Genomic DNA, 27,353 nt, shown 5'->3' with positions numbered 1-27,353 from the left:
TTAAATAAGTCATGAGGTAATTCAACATGTTCCTTCCTAACAGCCTTCCTAACTGGTCGCAAAATACCCACGAGTGTCTGAAAAATAATTTATGATAAACATGTAAATGATAGTATGGTACATCAACTAATGCTTATTAATATAGCCTTATTGTAAAGTGTAACAGATTATACACGTTAATCACTTTTCGGACCTGTGTGACGGACTTGCTAGAGTGTTATTTTGGACGTAGCTCCACATTTAAAGGATAAAAACAGACTTTTCATTCTTTGTCAACTGTAAGATACAGTGCCTTCAGAAAGTATTCATACCCCTTGACTTATTATGTTACACACGATACCCCAAATGACAAAGTGGAAACATGTTTTTAGAAATGCACATTTATTTCTTTAAATTTAAATAAATCTGAAATATCTCATTCACATAAATATTCACACCCCTGAGTCAATATATGTTAGGATCCCCTTTGGCAGTGACTACAGCTGAGAGTCTTTTGGGGTGACTCTCTAAAAGCTTTGCACACCTGGATTGTACAATATTTCCACATTTAAAAAAACTGTTAAATTGGTTGTTGATCATTGCTAAAAAGCTATTTTCAATTCTTGCCATAGATTTTCAAGCCAATTTAAGTCAAAACTGTAACTAGGCCACTCAGGAACATTTAATGTTGGCTTGGTAAGCAACTCCAGTGCATATTTGGCTCTGTGTTGCAGGTTATTGTCCTGATGAAAGGTGAATTTGTCTCCCAGTGTCTGTTGGAAAGCAGACTGAACCAGGTTTTCCTCTAGGATTTTGCCTGTGCTTAGCACTATTCCATTTATTTTTACCCCCCCCCCCTCCCCAAAAAAAAGACCTAGTCCTTGCTGGTGACAAGCATACCCATAACATGACGCAGCCACCACCATGCTTGGAAATATGAAGAGTGGTACTCAGTGATGTGTTGTATTGGATTTGTATTCAGGACATGAAGTTCATTTCTTTGCCACACTTTTTGCAGTTTTACTTCAGTGCCTTTTTGCAAACAGGATGCATGTTTTGGAATATTTTTATTCTGTACAGGCTTCCTTCTTTTCATTCTGTCATGTTGGTTAGTATTGTGGACTAACATTGTTGATCCATCCTCAGTTTTCTCCTATCACAGCCATTAATCTCTGTAACTGTTTTAAAGTCACCATTGGCCTCATGGTGAAATCCCTGAACGGTTTCCTTCCTCTCCGACAACTGAGTAAGAAAAGACACCTGTGTCTTTTTAGTGACTGGGTGTATTGATACACCATCCAAAGTGTAATTAATAACTTCACCACGCTCAAAGAGATATTCATTGTCTGTTTTTCCACCATTAGGTGCTCTTCTTTGCGAGGCATTGGAAAACCTCCCTGGTTTTTCTGGTTGAATCTGACTTTGATATTCACTGCTCGACTGAGGGACATTACAGATAATTGTGGGGTACAGAGATGAGGTAGTCATTGCACACAGTTAGTCCATGAAACGTATTATGTGACTTGTACATTTTTACTCGTTACATTCTTTTGATTTACTCAACACTTATTGACACCAGACATTTTAGACGATCATTTTCTCTACATTTTAACACATTTCTAAAAACATAATTCCACTTTGACATTATGGGGTGTTGTGTGTAAGCCAGTGACTTAAAATCTCAATGTAATCCACTTCAAATGCAGGCTACAACACAACAAAATGTGGGAAAAGTCGAGGGGTGTGAACGCTGTACTTTCTGAACGCACTGTAGGTCATCATCTCATTCCCAAAGGCCTCGGCGGACTCGTCAGCACTCCATTCTTCCAATGTCATTGAATCATCATCTACAATCTGCATGAAAAAATTTTCATCTCATTTTACTAAACATGATTATACCGCTGATGTATCTCCTAAGCCATGTGATACTTACTGTTTGCATTCATATGGTGTTGTTTCTATTTATTTTCGATAACGTCATTTCACCTATATCGAAATAAAAACAGAAATGGGATGAGTGAGCGACTGACCTTCCGCCCGCCGGTAGACAGTGGACGACTGCCAAGAGCACAGATCCTCTATCTGTCCGATATATTAGAGGAGCTTAGGTGAGCTTCCCCCCCTCCTACCCCCTTCCCTAACCCCCGGCTCCGTGGCAGAGGCCCAGGTTTAATTGCTGTGGGTCACAACAATCACTTTATGCCCTCAGAACATTGAGGAAGGGAGGGGGGTTGGATGGGGGGAGGGGTGGGGGGACGACAGGGTCACACAAGGTGACAGGTGTGGTGAGACCGGGGAGTGGGGGGTGACAGAGGTTGCTATGGTTATGTCCTTTTCCAGTCGAAGACTTTTGGTGTGTGTGTGTGTGTGTGTGTGCGTGTGTGGTGGAGGAACCTCATTTGAAGAGACAGGGGGCATACACCCACCCAAACACCAAATATAGGGCAGAATGCAGACACCGAGGCTTAAGCAGGTGGTGCTATTTCATTCGTCCAATATATTCAACCCACTAGTAAAGGTGTGTTTTTACTTTACAAGTACAACACTTGTTGACAGAGACACATTCCTTGAATAGGTCAGACATTTGTGTTGTTTGTATTTTGGCCCATGTGCTAAATCTGATAATATACACAGTGTACAAAATATTCTGGACACCTGCTCTTTCCATGACATAGACTGACCAGGTAAATCCAGGTGAAAGCTATGATCCCTTATTGATGTCACGTGTTATTAAAGCCACTTCAATCAGTGTAGATGAAGGGGAGGAGACCGGTTAAAGAAGGATTTTTAAGCCTTAAGACAATTGAGACATTGATTGTGTATGCGTGCCATTCAGAGGGTGAATGGGCAAGACACAAGTGCCTTGGTGTCAAGAGCTGCAACACTGCTGGGTTTTTCAACAGTTTCCCGTGTGTATCAAGAATGTTAAACCACCCAAAGAACATCCAACCAACTTGACACAACTGTGGGAAGCATCCCCGTGGCACACTTTCGACACCTTGTAGAGTCCATGCCCCGACGAATTGAGGCGGTTCTGAGGCCAACTGAATATCAGGACTGTGTTCTTAATGTTTTGTACACTCATTGTGTATAATTATATAATACATGCCATTCAGCAGACGCATTTTATATATGGGTCATCCCGGGAATCAAGCCGACTACACTGGTGATACAAGCGCCATGCTCTACCAACTGAGCTACAAAAGGACTCAAACGCCTTTGCCTCACGACACCAATCCTGTCACAGTACTGGAGAAAGAAAAACAGAGTGAGAAAATCACAGGATGCAGGCTCTACTGAGATGTCTTTTCATCCGCGTTCCACCATCTCCCAATTTACTATGCACCATGATGCTTGGCCATCTGTCTCAGCGGTGACTAAACTTCATGCCAATATGTTGCAGGGTCATGAGAAAAACAAACCAGAGAGCTCTTTCCTCATGAGTGGAGATACGGCCTCGCCCTCGTTTCATACCAAAATATGAGGATACAGCACTGCTTTAGCCGTAGCGTTAGCCTAGCATTAGCCTCTGTGCATTGTTAGCTTGTAACATAAGAGAGGGGGGCAGCAGTAGTGCAACACCGTGTGCAGAGAAGAAATGCCGTACATTAAACAAATTCCCTTTGCGCTCCTCTTGGCAGCAGATTAGCTGCGAAGGGGAGGACACACTGGAGCCCAGATTGCCATACCCCCTCCATGCACACATGTGTACACACACACATTTACACACACAGACACACACTCTTTCACACACAGATACTCTCTCATTCTCTCTCTATCTGTCTCTCTCTCGCTCTATCTCACACACACACACACACACACACACACACACACACACACACACACACACACACACACACACACACACACACACACACACACACACACACACACACACACACTCAGACTGTACATCCCCCCCTCCGCCTCCTCCTCTCTGTGCCCCAGCCCAGCTCCACTGGGGACTAGGCACAACCCCTTTTAGCTGTTATGATTGGCCGGGCTGAAATTCAAGCGGCCCGTCAGGATGAGGAATCATGTCTCCCTGCTGGCTGGTTGTCGTGGTAACGATGGGGTTGCTGGGGGGCCTGTCTATGAACTGAGCTGAGAGAACAAGGAAGAGAATGAGGGAGGGAGGGGATAAAGGGCGGTTTAAGAGAAATCGAGGGAGGAGAAAGTCCTTTCCGCTCAGTGTTGCTCAGTCGTAATGCAACCGCGGCTGCCCTGGAACACACAAGGTGTCAGGCTGGCATGTATAATACACACCTTTTCATAATCCTATTATTACAGTATTCATTGTAATGTCTTATAAGAGTGATCCTGTGGCCTCTTTTAATGATGAGATACTCTGAACTTTGGCTAAGATAACCCCTCTCCCCCCGGTGAGCGAAGCATCCACAACACACACACAGACTGTGGTGCCTATGGCTCCAGACTTACTGAGAGTATTGACAGAATATTGAGTGAGTGTGTGTGTGTGACATAGGAGAGAGAGACGAACTTGCCAACACACATGCGCGCATACATACAGGCTTACACACACGCGCGCATATGTGCACACACACACGGACACGTACACGCACGTATACACACACTCTGGCCAGGCCCTCATTATGGATGATTTTTTATTTTTTTAAAGGCAAGTGGAATTTAATGCAGATTCACACTCCAGCAATATTCTCCAGCAATCAGCCTTGCCTCGTTCGAGCCCTGCGATTCTGCGCGCGGTCACCGAAGGGCAGAAAATAAAAGTGAAAATCATCTAGGCGCTAAGTTTCTCCACTCAAAGAGGCCGTTCATTTGGCAGTCCCTTTCATTAACATTTCTCTTTCATTTCTCCCTCTCTGGTTAAAGGTACACTTGAGCAAAAAGGAGAAGACAAAGCCACTGAAACAACTGAAGATATGAAGCTAAAGGGCTTTTGAAAACAAACGAGAGGTAAATGGCTCTAAACTTTGCATGGCCCCGGCCTCCTCCATCTTGGAGGAAGGGGGAAGAAACGACAGTTAGTGGCCTAATTCTGTTCCAGCTCGAATTTCTCTCGGCCCCATAAGAATCAATTGCACTTTCTTCCTCAAAAACGTTACGTAACACTCTCCAACTTTACAGCTGAGATTCCTATTAGGCCTATGACTACCACTATCACTGTACTTTAAAATGGTGCTATTACCACTATGCTACTATAGAATTAAAAATGCCAAAACCCCAACAATCATTGCTTGTCAACCTACTAGTAGTACTACTACTACACTACTACATTTTTAAAAACATTTGAGTATTTGCTGTGATATTGGTAGTAGTAGTAGTAGTAGTAGTAACAACCTCTACTAGTCAACCATCAGTCCAATGATTTCCACTCTATCAGATGTTGTGTGTCTGTGGTAAGAGGTCAGAGTGCCACCACTCAGGTTAATTTCTCCCCCGTCTACGCAGGCCATCCATCTGTATTGACAGCTGTGTCCAAAAGAGAGAGAACCATCATCCAACTGTCAGAGCAGGTTAATGTTGAGGAGCGCTGTTTACCCTCTGTAGTCCAGTCTACCTGTCTGCACATTCCTCTCAGTGCTCAGTGTTTCATTCCCCTAGGTTGGAGGACACCAACTCTCCAGTATTCACTGCTTCCTTCTGGGTTTTACCTCGGTTTATGACTAGTGACAAATGTCATTAACTTCTTACTTTCAACACTGATGGAAATCTTCTATTTACGCACGTGATCTTACATTTACCCATAGTTTAGGTTGGAGGGCATTTACTTTTTAGTATCACTATGCACTGCTTCCATCTGGGTAATATCTTAGCTACCTGTGTTTTTAAATATTGACAAATCTCATTGACATCAACTTTAACATATAACATATTTTATACACTGTATATTGATTGAAATTACATGTACGCACTAATCTTCCATTTAACATAGTTTTGGTGGATTTATTTGCATGTTACGCTTGCAAAAACAAAGATGAAAGCCTACTCTTATGGGACACACAAGAAAATGGACTTTCGCACTTTGTTAGGGATGTCAGCACTACTGTACAGTTAGCAACTAGGCAGACAGATGGTTTCTTGGTGTAAGCACTAGCAGGCCATTCTCCAACACTGTCTTAAGGCACACAAGCAGCAGTATTAATAGCTGCATTCAGCATATTGAGGGAGATGATACTTAGGCCCTCAATGACCTGCTTCGTTTAACTGTGAAAGTGGAGAACAGAGAAGTGCCACATCTGGACCCTCTGGAGCAGCAGCCGCACTCAATGTGGGAGAGACTGTGAGCAGAGGGAGGGAGGGAGGCAGTGGGTGAGGCCAGAGGGCTCAAGTGTGTGCGGTTGGGGGAAGGGAGGAGGAGTGCGGGTGGGGGGGTGCGATATCTGTGTGTGTGGGGGCTGGGTGAGTAAATGTGTGTGTGTGTGTGTGTGTGTGTGTGTGTGTGTGTGTGTGTGTGTGTGTGTGTGTGTGTGTGTGTGTGTGTGTGTGTGTGTGTGTGTGTGTGTGTGTGTGTGTGTGTGTGTGTGTGTGTGTGTGTTCGTGTGCGTGTGTGTGTGCGTGTGCGTGTGTGCATACAATAATGGGAATTATTTCAATACATTTTTGTAATGAGGGCATTTGAAATGAAGATTAAGAATAACAACCATCCAAAAATGTCCTAACGTGTTGACTATTCAAAGAACGTACAAGCATGCTTTACTTTGCCTAACATCTTTCGGATCCTTTGTTTATCTTCTTGACCAGGTGTTGTGGCCTTCACAAGCTGTGGTATTGGCTAACTAGGTGTCATTTTATTGTGATTGTGGGGGTTAACTGCTTACTGCTTAGTGCTTAGATTAGGCTCGAAGGGGCAATTCTTTAAGGGCTATGCACCTGAATGAACAAGGAGTACTACCTACCATTGGGTAGGCTTTAGTATGGATAGAAGTGAAAGAGCAGTGCTTGTGAGGGCTCTAGCGGGGCTCTAGCGTGTAAAAGGTGCGTGTTCATCTTTACTACTGGCATTGGGTCGGACGGCAGCGCACTGTTTTAGCGGCAGCTAGCATGGCGGCCTTCTTTGATAGTCTGTTTAATGTGCCCGCCGGCTTCCCTGTGCGCTCTAGGCCGTGAACCGTCCTCGTAATACACATCATAAAGAAAAACCCTGGAAATAAACTACCATTATCAAATGATGAACGCACCAATTATTTACAGCTGTATTTAAAGACATGTAAATTAACCTCAAGTCTTGAGGTAATGAATTTGATTCCTCCGCCGTATATACTTTCATGCTATTTGGGAATCAAAAGGCGTATTTTCTTTTTAGATGTTCCCCCCACCAGTAATGCAGATCCAGCCAAAGCAGTGTGTCGCATTTTAAAAGAGGATCATTTATATTGTTTGGGGAATATTTGTAATCATTCCAAGGCGTTACATGAGTTTGTTTGTTTGTCTGTTCGTTAAGGGCTTTGTCTTGTGTGTATCCCATTTTGGAAACCAGCCAGGATTCATAACGGTTATTCAATTCAACCCAACTGTTAATTTCACAAATGACAACCATTTTGTACGGCTCCTAACCTCACATTAGCATGAGTCACTGGAATTCAAACCACCTTAAAACTTTACCACTGCACAGAAAAACAAGCTACTTTCTCAGGCCAGCGCAGTATCCTTTCACACGTCTTTTCCCGAGTTGACAGACAAACAAAGAGAAATGGTTGGCAATGGCGGTTATAGCCTGTACAGTCAAATCTAGTTTGGAGATGCTATCATTTAGCATTTTATTAACAAAGCCAGACCAGTTGTGCGGTGCCCGAGGGCCCGGCCTACTAATCCTGAGACAGGCAGAGCGAATGGTCTGTGGCTCAGACTTGCCAGCCTCAATTAGCCCTGGTTGAGAGCACAGTGCTGTGTGGGCTGAATCCATTCTCTGCCTGGGTCGGGCCACAGTGTAAACACGGCTCGGTAGAGCCATGCTCTCTGAGGCAGCCATGTTGTTTTCATTGAGCCCTTTCCGTTGGTGTTGACTCCAGGCTCTAGCTATGTCCTTGTGTTGGTGTCGTACTTGACTTGGTGTTTCGGGATGTGTTTTCACAGTGTATGAGTGTACATGCATGTGCACGGTTAAACAGTTCATATTTACATTCAAACCTGTCTCATTCTCACATACCCACATGAAAAAATACTATAGTATACTATGGTTAAATACTATAGTATTTACTGTAGTGTTTTTGCAGACTTTACTGTAGTATTTACTGTTGTTTTGCGGACATGACTGTATTATACTGTAGTTTTTACAGTTCACTATAGTCTAAATACTGTAGTAAAAAAAACTGTAGTTATATACTAAAGTAATTACTGTAGCATTGTTGCGGACTGTAGTATACTGTAGTATTTACTGTAGTGTTTTTGCAAACATTACTGTAGTATTTAATATAGTGTTTTGTTTTAGTATCTTTGACATAGCAGTGGGGGATTTGATCGAGGTATACTACAATATGAAGTAAAGTATTCTACAGTATACTACAGTTTACTACATAATTCTATAGTAAGTACTGTAGTGTTCGAGAGTAAACTGTAGTATCTTTTCATGTGGGTACACAGTGCAAGAACCCGAACGGGCAGGTCTAACCATGCACAGGCTGACCCCACTCTAGTCTGTCAGTGTGAGAGTAGAATCCCCCATAATGCCTCAGTCAGTGTCAGTGGTGAGCAGTGCTGTATTTGCTCTGCAGCAGCGGCGTTGTGCTGACCTCGTGAACCCATGTGTAAACAGAGTGCCGTGGCTCCCTCAGTCCAATATTCCCCCTGCACCAAATAAGAAAGACACAGCCAGCCAGCCAGTTAGTCAAAGGTCTGGAGAGAAACAGCCCCTGGCTTCACTCATCACTCACATAACAGTTCTCCTCTCACAGAGGTGAGGAAAAGCTGACTGTTCTCTCTCTTTCTCTCTCTCTCTCTCTCGCTCACTCACTTACTCGTCTTCCTCTCTCTCTCTCTCTCTCTCTCTCTTCCTCTCCCTCACTTACACACCTTCCTCTTGCTCTCTCTCTCTCTCTCTTTCTTCCTCTAGCTCTTTCTCTCCACTTGTGCATTTCTCAATGGTATTCACACACTGGCAAATGGCAGTTGAGTTCAACAAAAGCTGAGGTGAAGAAAGAACTGAGATAGACAGTGAGAACGAGGATGAGTCATTGAGAGAGAAAAATAGAGGGAGGGAGAGGGAGAGAGACAGAAGAAGAAAGATCGAGGTAAACGTGTTTGATTACAGAAATGCACACAGTTAATAGCTTCCTCTGTGCTGTCTAGTAATATGTCTGTCGATTATTATCAACCACTTCATATTTCCTGGTGGGAGGGACCCATTTCCTCCACATAGACCACACCCTTTGTTCCACTGATGAGTGTTAGAGAGTGTTCGCTCTAGCCCCAGTTGTAACAAACCTGATGCAGCTGATCAACCAGCTAATTATTAGAAAATGGTGCGCTAAATTAGGGTTGGAGTGAAAAACTACAGGACGGTAGCTCTCCAGGAACAGGGTTGGACAGCTCTGCACTAACACAAAGAGGTCAGAACTGATCTCGACCGACAATACACCCCTATCTCCAAATCAAATGCCCAGTCACAGGCCCACAGTCAATATTAATAGCAAATCTAGCACAAATGACCCCCCCTCCCTTCATCGCTCCACACCCCCACCAATTCCGCTGCTTGTGTATCAAGGTAATGAATTCATAATCTCTAGCCGAGGCCTTTGTAGATCTCTATCGCCGTGGAGATAAGAGAAGCATCGTTCTGCTCTAATAGCTGTCAGTCTGCCTCTCTTCCTGCTCCTGGCTCGGCCTGTCTCTCTCTCTCCCTCTCTCTCTCTCTTTCTCTCTCTCTCTCTCTTTCCCTCTGTCAAACAAATGGGTGTGTGTGTCTGTGTGTGTGTATGTGCGTATTTGTGTGTGTGTGTATGTGTGTGCATCAGTGGAGGTACATAGTGTTAATATAGTGACAACGATGTAGGCTGTGTAGCGGTTAGCGCAGCATTTCCCAAATTCGGTCCTTGGGACCCCAAGGGGTGAACATTTTGTATTTTTCCCTAACACCACACAGCTAATTCAAATGATCAAAGCTTGATAATTATTTTTTTTATTTTTTTATTAGCTGTGTCGTGCTATGGCAAAAGCCAAAACGTGCACCCCTTGGGGTCCCGAGGACCGAGTTTGCGAAACCCATGTTTTTAGCAGTTATGGTATGAAGGTTTGGCTTGGACAGGTTTTAGCACCTGGTCACAGACAGCTGTTATGCTGCGCACTAAAGTCCACAAGCGAAGGGAAAAGGTCATAGGAGGAGAACGTCCGAGAAGGAATTATACAATAAGCAAAGTGATGATGCTGTATGTAGCTGTGAACTGTGTGTGGGTGATCAGGGGTGTATTGATTCTGCCAATTCGGTTGCAAAATGTTTCTTAAACGGAAGCAAATGCAACGAAATGGGGAGGGACATACCTGAATTTGTCCTTTCACATTTTGCAGCTGTTTGAACAAAAGGTTACACCCCAGATCAGCTAGATGCAGGCAAGTGTTCAAGACGGCATTGAATGAGTCACTGTCTCGGCCTGTGCACCTACGTTATAAACTTTAATTTTGGAGGGCAAATTCATGCACAAAAAAAAAGCGCCCTCCCTAATCTTGAATTGCACTGAACGCCACTGGCGTGCATGTGTGTGTTTGTGTGCATGTGGAAACCAATCGAGCCATCAGCAGCGGCCCCAGGTCTGCTCCCTCACAAAGCTACAGTTCTCAGCTCTCTGTGTGTCCATCCGCCAAGATGAAAATGGTGCGAATTCCTCTAAAAAAGATGAGAATATATTTGAGTGTTAAGTGTCGGGAGAGGGAGCCCCTAGGGGACGTTTGGCTGGAAATAAATGTGTTTTGTACCTGGGGCATTCTTCTTCTTCTTCTCCTAGACCTACCTGACAAACTCTCCATCACAGGGGGAGTAAATAGTGCCATATGAGGAACTCTAAGTAACTGAAGTTGCCAGCTGCCGCTGCCACCCCTCTGGGTGACACAGAGGAACAGAGGAGGAGGGGGACTGTAGAGGATCTTTCATTTTCCTGCACATGTGTTGTCACCTGAAAACAGAACAGGAGAGAATCTGAGCAACGTTCCCCGAGTGGCACAGCGGTCTAAGGCATTGCATTTCAGTGCTAGAGGCGTCACTAGAGACCCTGGTGTGATCCTGGGCTGTATCACAACCGGCCGTGATTGGGAGTCCTATAGGGCGGCGCACAATTGCACAATTGGCCCAGCGTCGTCCGGGTTAGGGTTTGGCCGGGGTAGGCCTGTCATTGTAAATACGAATTTGCTTTTAACCGACTTGCCTAGTTAAATAAAGGCTACATATAAAAAGAATTGCAACAGGTCTTCTCAGCCTTGGACCTTGAGTAACAAGTGGTGACTATTTTGGATTGGAATGTCACCCTGGCCCCCTAAGCTTGAAAGCATATAGGGACTACATATTTATAGTACTGTATAATCCATGTAGTGCCAATTTCCCAAACACAGATTCCCAGAGAATCTCCTTTGAAAAAGCATTTTAGTCCAAGACTAGGCTCAAAATGACCCATGAAGTAACTTGTTATAATATGATCGTTTTGGGATTATATCGTCTTCACAGGCTCTGAAGAAAAACAAAACAAAAAAGCAATACTTCGTAAGAAGAAGAATATGGCAACTACTGTCTAATACAAAAAACAATGAAATAATAATAATAATAGTAAACTAAAACATACATTAACAGCATAAAAAAAGATTATGTACTACTACTAATAGGCCTACAACTAATAAAAACTACTGCTAAAAATTACTAATACAACTAATAAAACTAAGTACCTATAATATCTACATACATATTTACACATATCATCATTATTCCTGTCATGATGTACGCTTTGCATTTGTAATTGCTGCCATTGTCGAAAGGAGTAGTGTATTATAAAGTTAGGTGTTCCTTATTATATACAGGGAAATGTAAGTTGGTACATTTAAAAAATACATTGTTACCAATACACAGTTATCTTCTGTTTGGGAGTGACAGACAATTTAGTGATTCATACAGTTTGCAATGATGTGTCTTATAATGGCATCCAGGATGTCACGCCCTGACCTTAGAGATCCTTTTTATGTCTCTATTTTGGTTTGGTCAGGGCGTGAGTTGGGGTGGGCATTCTATGTTTTGTGTTCTATGTTTTCTATTTCTGTGTGTTTTGGCCGGGTGTGGTTCTCAATCAGAGGCAGCTGTCTATCGTTGTCTCTGATTGAGAACCATACTTAGGTAGTCTTTTCCCACCTGTGTTTTGTGGGTAGTTGTTTTCTGTCTCTGTGTCTGTACCAGACAGGACTGTTTCGTTTGTTCCGTTTTGTTATTTTTTGTTCTAGTGTTCAGTGTTATTAAAAATCATGAACACGTACCACGCTGCACCTTGGTCCTCTCCTTCTTCCTCAGACGAACATCGTTACACAGGAATTGTTTTTTTATGGATGATGTCACCATAGTCTAGGATAGAAAGCAGCAAATGGGTTACTAAGGTCTTTCTAATGGATACAATACAACAATTATTAGATCTGTATAGTAACCCAAGCTTATAGGTAATTGTTTTCCAAATATTTCCAAATATTTCAAGCAATCAACACTTTCAAGCATTGTTCCATCACTTGTATATGCATGATTTGGTAATGAGACACATCACATCAAAATTATATCTCTTCCACTTTCTCCAGCGGCATGCATCACATGCAGTTACACAGCTTTAGTGAACGCTCAACAAAAACAATGAGAGCGAGAGAGAGAGAGAGAGAGAGAGAGAACAGAAGATAAGAACTCCCAGTGTAGTCGACTCATTACTCTGTTATGGATTGCACATGTCAAGACGTAAGTGCTCCTTTATCCTTCCATGCACTAACCCGTATTTCCCTAGTCCCAGTGAAATTTACCATGTTAAGCCCCACGCCACCAGGGGAAAAGCGGTGTGCAGCGCTCCAAGATTTATCGGAATGATTAAATTAGGCAACGGCGAATAAGGAAGATGGGGAGGAAAAAAAAATCTACATAAAATCACACCGAAGTTTTATTCAGTGTTCAAATTGATTAGCCCCGTTTGACCTTTTACAGTGTTGCATATCAAACTGGGTTTCAAACAAAGAGTAGTGAAGGGGGGTGCTCGCATGGGTAGTTTGTCACAGAATGTACACTAGAGATGGATCTTTTAAAGACTTCATCCATTATGATCTGAGCCCCTTGAAAAGTTCACTACACAAATACACCCTCAAATTGGAGAAATGTCCTTTTTTAGTGCTGTTCCTCCAAAACTGGCATGCCAAGCCTGCACTTGTTCCATTTTCTTGTCCAATCCATTGCGGATGGCAACAGCCTCAAGACTAATAAACCGAAGTGTTGACATAATTCGATTTGAAAGTGTTCATATCAATTATAACAGATTTGAACAGAGCCTAGGGCCAAACCACGGAGACCAACTTGTACTTTTAGAGGATGAACCAGTCATGTATGCATGCTAACTGGAATTCAGGCAGGGGATCTGTAACAGCTGATTTGAAAAGTGCAACCACAGCACTATTACAGCACCATTGGGTTTTGGTCTTTAAACAACTTTGTTGTTAAAAACTCTCCCATTAAAGAGCCTTTAGGAAGCTGTCATTTAATGACCGACTCTCATTGAGAGTAAACTTTTTTGATCTTTGGTTTAAAAATAGGCTAATGGGACTGATTTTATGAAGTTTGCACTTGTGCAAAGTTGGCACCTATTGTTTATAAGGTTCCAAAATGAAGCTTTAAGGTGCTATAAAAAAAACTTTTCTAAGGTTCTATAAAGAACCCGGTCCGCTATGGTTACAACCCTTTTTGTGGCTATATAGATTTTTTTTTTAAATGGTTCTTTATATAACCTTTATGGAGAATGGTTCTATAAAGAACCTTCTTCAATCTCGAGGGTTCTTTGTAGATCCTTTTGAAGAACCATACAAGTTTGTTTATTTATTTTGGTACGCCATATTATGTAGTTTAATTTCCATGGACGTTATTATTGTGCTAATTGCCAAGTTGAATCAAATGTGCCAGCCCTGAAATGGCTGTGGCTGCCTGAGGACAAAATTGAGAACTGATGTAGACAACAGCACTCAATTGACAGAAGGCCAAACGTGAGTCTTTCACAAGACACCATTAACGGCCATAGTCATATTCACAATGAAATGTCATGACACAACAGATTAAATCAACTGGAAAGACATTTACTCACTGTTGAAGAAAAAGAGCTGTGATCAAACCACGCCCCAAAATATTCTAACCAGCCACTTACATTTTAAATATCACTAAAAGAGGGAAGAACCCTTTTCTAAACTGCAAAGAACCCTTGACAAACCCACTTTTCTTAATGTGCATCATATTTTATGAACCAATAAATTATTAAGTCCGATTTCAATTGTGTAGACCTATTGTCTAACAACAATATGGCCAACCTTTACATTTCATTTATAACATTCCGTTATTTAACCACAAGCAATGGTAGTTTAATTAAACGTTTGACCAAATTAATGTGCAAATAATTCATGTTTATTCTTTGCGGAACACTATGCTGTTCAGATTGAACGGAATGGGCAGAAGCACGCGCGCGAATCGGGTCCAAATGCAGCCTACTGTCCTGCCTATCTACCGTAGTGTAAAATACCATATCTGACTGTTTGAGAACACATGTAAGAAAACTGGCTAATTTAAGATCACTATTTCCACGTTATACACATACACCGCTACCCCTCCCTCTCTCCTGGCCCAGCTTTTCTCCAAAGGGTCGACCGTGAAGGTTTCAAATAACGTTCGACCCCCAAATCCTCATCTGTTTCCACTCTGTAATGTCATTCACAAGCGAGCGGTCACGTGAGTGTAGAGAGGAGGCAGTACGTTTTGTGTGTGTGTGTGTGTGTGTGTGTGGAGGGGGGGCAATTCGACTATGGGGGCACTCGACACGGGTCTTCCCACCGCCAGTCGAATGTGGTGGATTTAGGAAAAATCCCAAACCTGGGACGTGGAGATAAACCACAGCAGCAAACAGATACGCATGGAAATCATCACACGGCTCGCATTTGGGATCATATACTTTTGTTCTATTGAGGCGATCTACTTACTGAAAGCGACTGATATGAAAACGGAAAACAGACTTGCAAGAAAGAGAATGATTGTAGCGGTGGTTTTCCCCGTATAAAAGTGACTCGACGCTTTTACCCAATTGAAATGTATGATTATTCTCCACTTCGTTATTTCATGGATGCAACATAAGCTTTTTTTTTTGCAGGGGAAAAGGAATTTTCAAGTGTCCCTCGTCTGCCCCCCATAAACTTCTCGGAGGGGGGCTGTTTAAAAAAAGACTCTTCTCACGCCACTAAAGTAAGGTCTTACTATTTCTTTTCTGGCTTTCTAGCGTTTTTTAGAGAAATGAGAACGAAAAAATAGTTGTTTGATTCAAAGTTACTATCCATAGGCTGTAAAAAAATTCTCACGTAACGTTAGTCTTCAATTTACCATTACTTCCATCCCGCAGATGCCTTTGTTCAACTTCACAAAACGAAAACAGTTTAAAAACACTTATTTCACACCAGTATGACAAAGTTATATTATAACTGTATTATTATAGCAAACGTACTTTTTTTTGCTTAAGTAATTCATCTTTTCAACCATAACTAAGAAAGTAATTAGTGTTTTATTGTATTTTACTTACAGTCAGCAAGACGTTGAATAAATAAAGCTACAATGTTGCACTATATAGTCAAGCCTTTTAAATGTATTGAGACAATGAAGTTGAATTCCTTGATGACTATTTTTGGTTTAGAGACTCGTATGTAGTCTACAGTAATCTAGTTAAATGTGGTCTCCGCTATGTTTTCGTATTGCAAACAACCATATCAAAACGGCGCGGCATTTGGTGAAGGCTTGTGCCCGGGGATATGCGCTTTTCACTTCGTTCCCAAGGACGGCCTATCTCAAGACTTGTTATTATGTTGATGATGTGTTCCTTTTGAGATGAGCTCTATTGTAGGAGTCGCTATTGAAGCGTGATTTGAGGGTTGATTGTCATGAAATCATTGGGCATAAAAGATCTAGGCCTATTCCAAGTTATAGCTCAGAAAAAGATTGAAGTGGAGCCATAGCTTCTGTTTGACTCTTCTATAACATCAGTTCAATAAATCAGTGAGGAGGCGGTGAACTTTTGATGACGCATGCTGTGCTGGAAAGTTTTGGACACGGTTCAGTCGCCCGCAGGCAGTGCTGAATTATCCTATTTTATGTAGGACGAATCGAATTTGAATCACAATTGGTCTTGATTTAGCATCTAAGCACTTTTATAATCTTACCAGAGGCAACATTTTGTTCCTTTTGAACAAACTCTCGCTTAATTTCAACCCAAATAAAGAAAGACAATGAATCAGTGTGACTGATACACAGAAATAACAACGAAACACTTATGTTTGTACTATATTGTTGTCATATTATATATTACATATTACACCACCCTCTAATGCAGTGTCTATATATATAATAGCTTCACAAAATACATATATTGAGGTCTATGTCAACAGAAAAACATTGGAATTATTGTTTTCTTCCAGGCTTTTTAAATTGTGAAATCTGCTTGCAGTTAAATATATTACATCTTGTTGTTGGATAGAATAAATAAACTACTTTGTAATGATGAGATCCACATGTTGATTGTCAGAAGGGAGAAAAAGTGTCATCCTTTAGAGTAATTGGACAACACCTTGCATACCAAGAGGCACATGCCAACTGTGTCCAGCATCCTTAATGTCACTTTAATTGAACAATTTATCACCACTGATCACTGTCAGATGCTAGGAAACAAAGAAGAGAAAAGGCAAGAGGAATGCTGCCAGGCAGGCAGAGGCAGTTAACCGTGACCAAAGGATGTCACAGACTTTGTATTTGCCTTCGGATAAACCGCAAATCAATGCATTTATGACTGACAAGCCCGTAAGGAGCTGTAATGAATAAAAGTTGCTCAATGATGAAAACATTTAATCTGAAAACTCTGTTTATTGAACAAACTTTTGATTTCCCCAAAGCGTTGGGGGATATTTTTTTTCTTCTCTCACTTGGAAGGGAAAAAGTTAATTGAATTGTGCCCCGGATATGATTTTTGTAAAAAGGTCTTTGTAGGTGTCCTCCCTGGGGTTGTGAAATTCATTTCCTTGCAATTATTACTTTCCGAGCTGTTTTCTTATTTCCCACTTATCAGTATGGTGCTTTTTCTCCATTTTTGAAAGGATCAAAGGAGGTGATTCCAGACTCTAGTCTTCAGGCCCACTGTCAGAGTAAATAGTAATTACACTGAGGGGCACAAAATTAAATTTTCTGTTGTTTGACTTTCTGCCTCTCACTTTGAGGCCTGTTTAGGAGCTCACACAAGGCAATGGTTCTTTATACTGTTAGATTGCAGGACCTTCATGTCGCGTTGTCAAACCAAGTTCAAAAAATCATTGTATTATTAACAATTTCATGTAGTACTAGACCTAATAGTTTTTTTTTCTCCTATTGGGTGAGTCTTACCACCCAGTGCCATGTTGATTGCATTTGAAATTAAACAAGAACATCTTTGGTAACATGTTTTCCAATTAGCCCTGTTGCTTTTCAGCTTTGGACGCTATGGTGACAGGCAGCATTAATAGCAGCTGCACCAACGGACTCTATTGTGTTATCGGAGAGAGAGCGAGAGAGAGAGATAGAGAGACGTGTGTGCAGCACCTGCCGCCTTTCCTCGGCCTACTAATTGTGTTTATTCCTCTTAATTTGTCCTGAGTGCTAAATCGGTGCACTTCAACTGGCGTCGGGTGCAATTTGTCTGGCGGTGAATGGAGGAGGTATTGTGTCTTTGAACGGTAGCCTTTTCCCTTTGATACCCGGACTTAGTTGTTTCAATCGTCGCTAAGGGAGGAGACCTTTTACGTAGTCAGTTAATGGAACGGGTGGATCATGACTTGCGCTGTAGATTTTTATTTTTAAAATTGGATTTATTTCACCTTCATTTAACCAGGTAGGCTAGTTGAGAACAAGTTCTCATTTACAACTGCGACCTGGCCAAGATAAAGCAAAGCAGTGCGACACAAACAACAGAGTGACCCTTCATCAAGATCTTAGTGGTGAATCGTAGACAGAGTAGCCTCCATTCAAACTGCCCAAAAGTAGGGTAGAAAAAAATCTGACCATCTTCCAGGCTCCAGTTACTGCTTGTATCTTTCCACCTCACACCTGCACTGTGGCCACAGGGGATAAGCGTTTAGGGCTGTGGAATTATTGACCGCTTTGCTCAGACGTGTTCACCGGAGTCCGAATCAGTAGATTGGCCTCGGCAACAGGCCCCTGTTGGAGGTGAGAATTTGCCTTAACCCTGAGATTCCAAAAATTATATTTACACACCAGTCTCCCCTGAGCTCGGTTGGCCCAAAACAAGCAGTGCTCGCTTTAGGGGTGCCGCAGGGTCAGAGCCCGTGACCAGATAAGACAGACAGGAATAGTGGCGGCGAACTCGACAGGATTGATCCATATCACACTTGGTTGTACGCCTGAGCTAGGACGGGAGGCTCAAGTCTCTTCTCTATCTCATGCTGGCTTTTCCTAAATCTGCCCACAGACAGATAAAGCTAAAGCTCTGACCTTGCTTTGCACCAGAACTTCCTCTTGTCCATCTGGGGGGCTCTAACGGGACTTCATAGACACACTGCCAGGGCATACACATCCCTTGTCCCCAGATACGGGGGTTTGCCCCAATGATTTGCTCCAGTTCCTTTTGATGATGCTGTGTTGATAATGCATTATTTACTTTGGGGAGGGGGCAAGGGTACCCCCTTGTTTGACTCCTATGCCGGCTATTCCCCCCACACCCCTCCTGTTTCAACCCTCAGTCTTTATGGTTATGGAGTTAATGTGAACTGGTGTTTCATGGAGAGGTTGTAATTAACACCCCGTCTGGGATAAGCCAGGCGATTCGGCTCTTTCTGTCCCTCATGCCCCCCCCTGATTCCGTCACTGGGCCGCTCTCCAGCTTGTTAAGTATGATTACCAGCTGGTGTTCCCAGATTGATGGAGCCTTCACCTTGGGGCGTCCTCACAAACCTGGTTATGTCAGGAAAAAGGCACCCCACCCAGAGTTATGACCCCTGGGAGGTTGTGGAGAGCCACTGACACCCCATTCATACGCCTGAGGGGGTCATGTTGGCAGGTTGGGATTGGCCCATTTATTCTGCACTTAGGGCCCACACTGGATGGCTGTCCCATTGAGCCATTGGCAGGGGGATTTGTGAAGTCTTAGTTTGTCTTATGAGGAATTGTCATAAATGTAGGCCAAGATGAAGTATTGTAAGTCTTCCTCAGACCCACCGACGCACTGTCGGAGTTGTGTGCTGTAGTATCGAAGGGGATCCCCATCCCCCAGTGCCTTCTCAATCAATGCTGTTGATCACCCCAACATGTTGAAGTAAAGGAATTCAAGGTAAATTGAGATACTTTTCTAAAAGAGCAAAGGACACATGCAGGAGGAAGGACACACATATACAGTCGTGGCCAAACGTTTTGAGAATGACACAAATATTAATTTCCACAAAGTTTGCTGCTTCAGTGTCTTTAGATATTTTTGTCAGATGTTACTATGGAATACTGAAGTATAATTACAAGCATTTCATAGGTGTCAAAGGCTTTTATTGACAATTACATGAAGTTGATGCAAAGAGTCAATATTTGCGGTGTTGACCCTTCTTTTTCAAGACCTCTGCAATTCGCTCTGGCATGCTGTCAATTAACTTCTGGGCCACATCCTGACTGATGGCAGCCCATTCTTGCATTATCAATGCTTGGAGTTTGTCAGAATTTGTGGGTTTTCGTTTGTCCACCCGCCTCTTGAGGATTGAACACAAGTTCTCAATGGGATTAAGGTCTGGGGAGTTTCCTGGCCATGGACCCAAAATATCGATGTTTTGTTCCCCGAGCCACTTAGTTATCACTTTTGCCTTACGGCAATGTGCTCCATCATGCTGGAAAAGGCATTGTTCGTCACCAAACTGTTCCTGGATGGTTGGGAGAAGTTGCTCTCGGAGGATGTGTTGGTACCATTGTTTATTCATGGCTGTGTTCTTAGGCAAAATTGTGAGTGAGCCCACCCCCTTGGCTGAGAAGCAACCCCACACATGAATGGTCTCAGGATGCTTTACTGTTGGTAAACTGATGGTAGCGCTCACCTTGTCTTCTCTGGACAAGCTTTTTTCCGGATGCCCCAAACAATCGGAAAGGGGATTCATCAGAGAAAATGACTTTACCCCAGTCCTCAGCAGTCCAATCCCTGTACCTTTTCCAGAATATCAGTCTGTCCCTGCTGTTTTCCCTGGAGAGAAGTGGCTTCTTTGCTGCCCTTCTTGACACCAGGCCATCCTCCAAAAGTCTTCGCCTCATTGTGCGTGCAGATGCACTCACACCTGCCTGCTGCCATTCCTCAGCAAGCTCTGTATTGGTGGTATCCACGATCCCGCAGCTGAATCAACTTTAGGAGACGGTCCTGGCGCTTGCTGGACTTTCTTGGGCACCCTGAAGCCTTCTTCACAACAATTGAACCGCTCTCCTTGAAGTTCTTGATGATCCGATAAATGGTTGATTTAGGTGCAATCTTACTGGCAGCAATATCCTTGCCTGTGAAGCCCTTTTTGTGCAAAGCAATGATGACGGCACGTGTTTCCTTGCAGGTAACTATGGTTGACAGAGGAAGAACAATGATTCCAAGCACCATCCTCCTTTGATGCTTCCAGTCTATTATTCGAACTCAATCAGCATGACAGAGTGTTAACGAGAGAATCACTGACATGATGTCAGCTGGTCCTTTTGTGTCAGGGCTGAAATGCAGTGGAAATGTTTTTTTGGTATTCAGTTAATTTGCATGGCAAAGAGGGACTTTGCAATAAATTGCAATTAATCTGATCACTCTTCATAACATTCTGGAGTATTTGCAAATCAAGTATTTGCCATCATACAAACTGAGGTAGCAGACTTTGTGAAAATTAATATTTGTGTCATTCTCAAAACTTTTGGCCACGACTGTACATAAGCACACCTTTGTTTTCGGTCTTTCACGCATCTCGCAGAGCAAAATGAATGTTGCTTAGACGAATGAATGTCGCTGAGGTGACAAGTGTCACAAACTTTCTCCTCTGTCACAAACAAAAAGCAGACACTCTGTTAATGCACGACGTGGCACTTGAATTACACATTACGTCGAAACATTTCTATTAGCAATGGACGAGGTTTGCTAGAATGCCAACATGTGACTTTCGAAATGCATACCAAACATAGTAAATCTTTGTTTTCCCTCGGCTTTAGCATTTCAGTGCTATAGAAAGTGGGAATGTTGCTGTGTTTACATGCCCTGGAGAGCCCCATTCTAGCATTCTTTCGAAGAGTGTGATGCCAATAGCGCTTCAGGCTTGGGAGTGGGGCTACTGCTATACTTAGACAGAAACTGGCAACAGTAGTGGAAGATTGGGTCAGGTAGTAGTAACAGGCTGCCCAAGCTGGGGGAGGGGTGGTAAAGATAGGGGTTAAAAGGGGGGGTGTTTGAGCGTTGAGTCTTTAGAAGCTAAAAAAAGCCTCGAGGGGAGAAGTGGTAGGGGAGGGAAAAAGAGCGAGAGAGAGGGAGATGGGGGTCTTCATGTGCGAAAAGCTGTTAATCCTCTGGCTTTTGTGTCCAAACAGAAAGCCCAGGGCAAGATGGGTAGGTCCGGGCGCATTCAAAAGCCCCTCTTTTGTTGTCGTTCTCCCCCAAACCGGCGGACATCTGGTAGGGGAAACAGAATGGCAATGGGGGAACTTTGGGAGAAGGGGGGTTGAGCGAGTGAGGGAAAGGGGGTGTTGTTATAGCGAAAAAGAGGGAATGACCAATGGGAGTTGGCAGATAATTGATGGATGCAAGTAATTGTGTGTAGTGCAAGCATGGAAACATGGGCCTCTGGGAGAGCGGGGGCTAGGGAAAGGAGGAGAGGGGGGGGGAATGAGTTCGCATCTCACGGCTGTTACGGCACATCACTCAAGGATGGCTAGGGTTAAACAGGAGTAAGAACCTTTCTGTCAAGTCATTTGTTCATCTCAGTACATGGGGGATATTCATCTGGTTATGACAAATAGCATAGCAGTCAGGGAGCCCCCTATGTCAGCCTCAAACAAGTCCAATTGGAAGTACCCGGAAGGTGTACAGTCCTTCTGGTATCCTATCGAGCTTGACTCGATTTGTATGCAGACGCTGTTTTTTTGCAAATACAGTGGCTGTTGTTGTGTGCCTAAAACGCCTCCTCACGATTTCTCGTAATTCTCATTTCCGTCTCTTTTCAGATTGACACACTGAAACCGTTTATTTTGTATTAATAATCCCCCTTTCCCGTCAAAGCTCCAATCAAAAGACTGTAATTACAACTGGGAGATCGAGCTCCTTCTAATAGCGTGGCAGCGTGCGCCTGGTTTTCAAAAGGCATGTACTCTAGTCTGTATACACAAATTACACTGCACCAGTGGTGCGTATAAAAGAGCGAGTCGAGATGCATTTTGTCTCCCTCGCCTTTGCTGCGAATCACAGGCTTGTCTCTTGCCGACTAGAAGAAAGGAAAGTATTTGTCATGCGCATCGCTCTGGAAGCAAGTACACCTTTCGGAGGCGAGCCGCCCTCGCAGGCAGCTCATGGTTGACATTTCTATGTAAATACCGGGCGGCCCCGCTGTATTCAGGAGGACAGCTAACAGACTGTTTTTCCCAGACATTTGTTGTGGTAAATGCTTGGCTGTTTGGACCCAACCTTTACCCTGTCAGGTGGGATTAAGGCATAGTTGTAGCTCTTATTTTCTTATTTAGAGCACTGCTGCTATCCCTGTGTGTGCCTTCGATTGTCCACAACCTATGGCTACACACAGATACACACACACACATATGAAAGGTAGCAACATATCCCCCTGATACACAGTGACACCAAGGCCCCTCACACACGCCAACCTTTCCTCTGTCTATCCTTTGTGTCTCCTCCCTGTAAAACAACACATTTCATTGCACCTACAGTGGGGAGAACAAGTATTTGATACACTGCCGATTTTGCAGGTTTTCCTACTTACAAAGCATGTAGAGGTCTGTAATTTTTATCATAGGTACACTTCAACTATGAGAGACGGAATCTAAAACAAAAATCCAGAAAATCACATTGTATGATTTTTAAGTAATTAATTTGCATTTTATTGCATGACATAAGTATTTGATACATCAGAAAAGCAGAACTTAATATTTGGTACAGAAACCTTTGTTTGCAATTACAGAGATCATACGTTTCCTGTAGTTCTTGACTAGGTTTGCACACACTGCAGCAGGGATTTTGGCCCACTCCTCCCTACAGATCTTCTCCAGATCCTTCAGGTTTCGGGGCTGTCGCTGGGCAATACGGACTTTCAGCTCCCTCCAAAGATTTTCTATTGGGTTCAGGTCTGGAGACTGGCTAGGCCACTCCAGGACCTTGAGATGCTTCTTACGGAGCCACTCCTTAGTTGCCATGGCTGTGTGTTTCGTGTCGTTGTCATGCTGGAAGACCCAGCCACGACCCATCTTCAATGCTCTTACTGAGGGAAGGAGGTTGTTGGCCAAGATCTCGCGATACATGGCCCCATCCATCCTCCCCTCAATACGGTGCAGTCGTCCTGTCCCCTTTGCAGAAAAGCATCCCCAAAGAATGATGTTTCCACCTCCATGCTTCACGGTTGGGATGGTGTTCTTGGGGTTGTACTCATACTTCTTCTTCCTCCAAACACGGCGAGTGGAGTTAGACCAAAAAGCTCTATTTTTGTCTCATCAGACCACATGACCTTCTCCCATTCCTCCTCTGGATCATCCAGATGGTCATTGGCAAACTTCAGACAGGCCTGGACATGCACTGGCTTAAGCAGGGGGACCTTGCGTGCGCTGCAGGATTTTAATCCATGACGGCGTAGTGTGTTACTAATGGTTTTCTTTGAGACTGTGGTCCCAGCTCTCTTCAGGTCATTGACCAGGTCCTGCCGTGTAGTTCTGGGCTGATCCCTCACCTTCCTCATGATCATTGATGCCCCACGAGGTGAAATCTTGCATGGAGCCCCAGACCGAGGGTGATTGACCGTCATCTTGAACTTCTTCCATTTTCTAATAATTGCGCCAACAGTTTTTTCCTTCTCACCAAGCTGCTTGCCTATTGTCCTGTAGCCCATCCCAGCCTTGTGCAGGTCTACAATTTTATCCCTGATGTCCTTACACAGCTCTCTGGTCTTGGCCATTGTGGAGAGGTTGGAATCTGTTTGATTGAGTGTGTGGACAGGTGTCTTTTATACAGGTAACGAGTTCAAACAGGTGCAGTTAATACAGGTAATGAGTGGAGAACAGGAGGGCTTCTTAAAGAAAAACTAACAGGTCTGTGAGAGCCGGAATTCTTACTGGTTGGTAGGTGATCAAATACTTATGTCATGCAATAAAATGCTAATTCATTATTTAAAAATCATACAATGTGATTTTCTGGATTTTTGTTTTAGATTCCGTCTCTCACAGTTGAAGTGTACCTATGATAAAAATTACAGACCTCTACATGCTTTGTAAGTAGGAAAACCTGCAAAATCGGCAGTGTATCAAATACTTGTTCTCCCCACTGTATCTGGTGTATGTTACAATAAACCATATTTTTTTTGTCTTTATTTTCTTCTTACCTCCTCGAATTTTGAGAAGTAGCCAATCTCTGCAGCGTTAGCTAAACATAATTGCGAAGGGAAGAATGATGGGGGAAAATACATAAATTAACTCTTGTGTCTCAGTGTCAGTGGAGATAATCCTGATTAAAAAGTGATAGAACCGCCGGAGAATGACAACCTAGCAATCAGAGAGATACGGCGCTTTGGAGATTATGGGACCAGAGGGAGGGGTATCTATATAGCCTTCTTATTTATTTATTATTATGCACGCTGAAATACATTTGGGGGGGGGGGGAATGCGTTCTTTTTTTTAATAGGAGAGATTGTCTCTGACGGTAAACCGCTTTACACTTTTTTTGTTACAAAAGTGGGGATTTGTGGCAGCTAGAGTAGCTGATTGAGGGCCCCTGTCGCGCTCCCTCTTTTTTCCAGTGTCAAGATTAGAGAATAAGACGAATGATACCTCGCCGTACACCTGTAATTTGTGGGCTTCCGACGTTGCTAGAGCGTTACCTGAGCGTTGTCTCAGCGTTCTGCTTTGACCTTGCCTTTTGCCATTGAGCAGCGGTGCTCTAAGAAAGAACGACTGCTGATTTATCTGCAGGGATGGGAATTGGATGAACAAGGGAGGGAGAACAGGAAGGGAAAGCTTACAAGGAAATAAATGGGGCTGTTATCTCGCACTGTCTATTTGCCGGTTGATGCGAGGTGATAGCGTCAACAAATAAAGGGCGTGCGGAGCAGGCATTGGTGGATTAAGGCCTGCTGTGTACCTTGGCGAGGCAGGGAGCTCTCACACTGAGCACTGCATGGGGAGATGTAGAGGCCTTCTCATATACAGTACCAGTCAAAAGTTTGGACACGCCAACTCATTCAAGGGTTTTTCTTTATTTGTGCTATTTTCTACATTCGAAAATTCAAAACTACGAAATAACACATATGGAATCATGTAGTAACCCAAAAAAGTGTTTTAAATATATTAGATTTTAGATTTTAGATTCTTCCAATCTCACCCTTTGTCTTGAACTTTTGACTGGTACTGCACAAATTAGGAAGGAATATGGAGGCTAGATATGAGAGGTGTGTTAAGCAGGAAGAGGGAGTTGCGGAAGTGGTGTTACATGAACGCACACACACGCATCAGGCAGTTGGAACTCCATGGATAACCCGGTCAGAGAAATGGGACGTTTTGGCGGGACGCCCTTCGTTACCGAACTCTCTTTGACTGAGCACATAGGCTGGCACACCCTCTCCATCCATGGTGGGGTATGGGGGGGGGGCGTGTCCCCACATGACATGTGTCATCGCGCAGCCCCCAATCTGTAGTCGCGATTGGGGGGAGGTGGAGAAGAAGAGGGAGAACACGAGGAGAAACAAAAGCAGGTCTGAGGGGAGCATGGGAGCTGCCCTGGGGTGAAAAGATGGATGGAGAGGGGGACAAAGATGGAGAAAGAGAGCGAGAGAGTGACAGACAGACATACAGAGAGCCTGGCGGAGAAGCAGAAGGGAGATGGAGAGATAGGCGAGGGGCTAGCTGTCATTAGCATTGAGATAAAGGTGGGCTAATGAATTTGATCCCAGTCCATTCTTCCTTTGCGGTTCCATATGGGTGAAGAGAGAGATAAATAGAGACAGGCTGGCTTCAGCTCCACCAACCAGAGCCAAACTCTCTCTCCTCATGTCAGACTGCTTTTAACCCCATTCTGCCCAAGATGGCCGCCTGCCGCTTCACTTGCCAACTGCTGTGGCAGAGCCCCTGCCAGGGCCATATTATAGTGGCAATGCCAGAGGGGGAGTGCCTGAATACAACCGTACCCTCTGCCAAGCAGATTATTAATCTATCTGTCAATGTATCTCTGTGTGGTGAGTTGTAGCTAGCGTGCTACAGGGTGTAGTTTGTAAAGTAAAGAGGTATAGGTAGCCACTAGGTAGCCTAGTGGTTAGAGCGTTGGACTAGTAACCGAAAGGTTGCAAGATCGAATCCCTGAGCTGACAAGGTAAAAATCTGTCGTTCTGCCACTGAACAAGGCACTGTTCCTAGGCTGTCATTGAAAATAAGAATTTGCCTAGTTAAATAAAGGTTAAAGAAATAAATATGAAAGTGTAGACTTGAATTCATTTTCTTGTGTCACTGCTGACAACCTCTGTCAGTGTTTCCCTTTGCTGCACGATGGAACTCTACAGTTGCCTGTAGCTTTGTTTTGACTAGCTACTCTTGAGAGACACAACCATATCTATCATGTTAGCATGTTGTTAGCTAGCATACACACACAGAGCCAGTGTATCTGCCTATCCTCCAGCTGTAGCTGTGTGGTGGGAACAATCAGTCCTCAGGCACTTCTACCCGGAAACGAATAAAGAGGTGGGCCCCTCCATTGTAAATCACAGTAGGGTCTTGTTGGGTGTAATGGCTGTAAAAGTGATCAATCGCTGGCCTTTACCTTTGTTCATCACTCATGGATGCTAACTGAATATTAAAGACAACAGAGGAGGGATGTGATGTAGGATGGCCATTTAGGAATTCAGTTGACGGGGAGATTTATCTTTCTTCTGACATTGGCATTTTGGCCAAAATTAGAGTTGAGGGAACAGTTAAAACGTTTAGGACCGGTTTGGACCAG

At 43.5% G+C, this 27,353-nt stretch overlaps 1 protein-coding gene across 12 annotated transcripts in view; it reads left to right on the top strand.

Annotated features, from left to right (window-relative positions):
• The window catches only part of LOC139540708 (receptor-type tyrosine-protein phosphatase S-like), a 271,577-nt gene that overhangs the window by 47,830 nt on the left and 196,394 nt on the right, over positions 1-27,353 (top strand). The window contains exon 2 of one of the 12 annotated variants that reach the window (XM_071344593.1): positions 4,834-4,917. The exons of 10 other annotated variants lie outside the window; for them this stretch is intronic. The gene's annotated coding sequence lies outside the window, so the exon portion shown is untranslated. Of the gene's footprint in view, positions 1-4,833; positions 4,918-14,933; positions 15,389-27,353 lie in introns of those variants that run through there. One more of the 12 variants, XM_071344594.1, reaches the window with a different exon arrangement.

This window comes from Salvelinus alpinus, chromosome 16 (assembly GCF_045679555.1).
Source record: "Salvelinus alpinus chromosome 16, SLU_Salpinus.1, whole genome shotgun sequence".
In the NCBI taxonomy this organism is placed as follows: Eukaryota; Metazoa; Chordata; class Actinopteri; order Salmoniformes; family Salmonidae; genus Salvelinus; species Salvelinus alpinus.
Note: the sequence above shows the minus strand (reverse complement) of the source record. Positions and strands in the feature narration are given on the sequence as shown.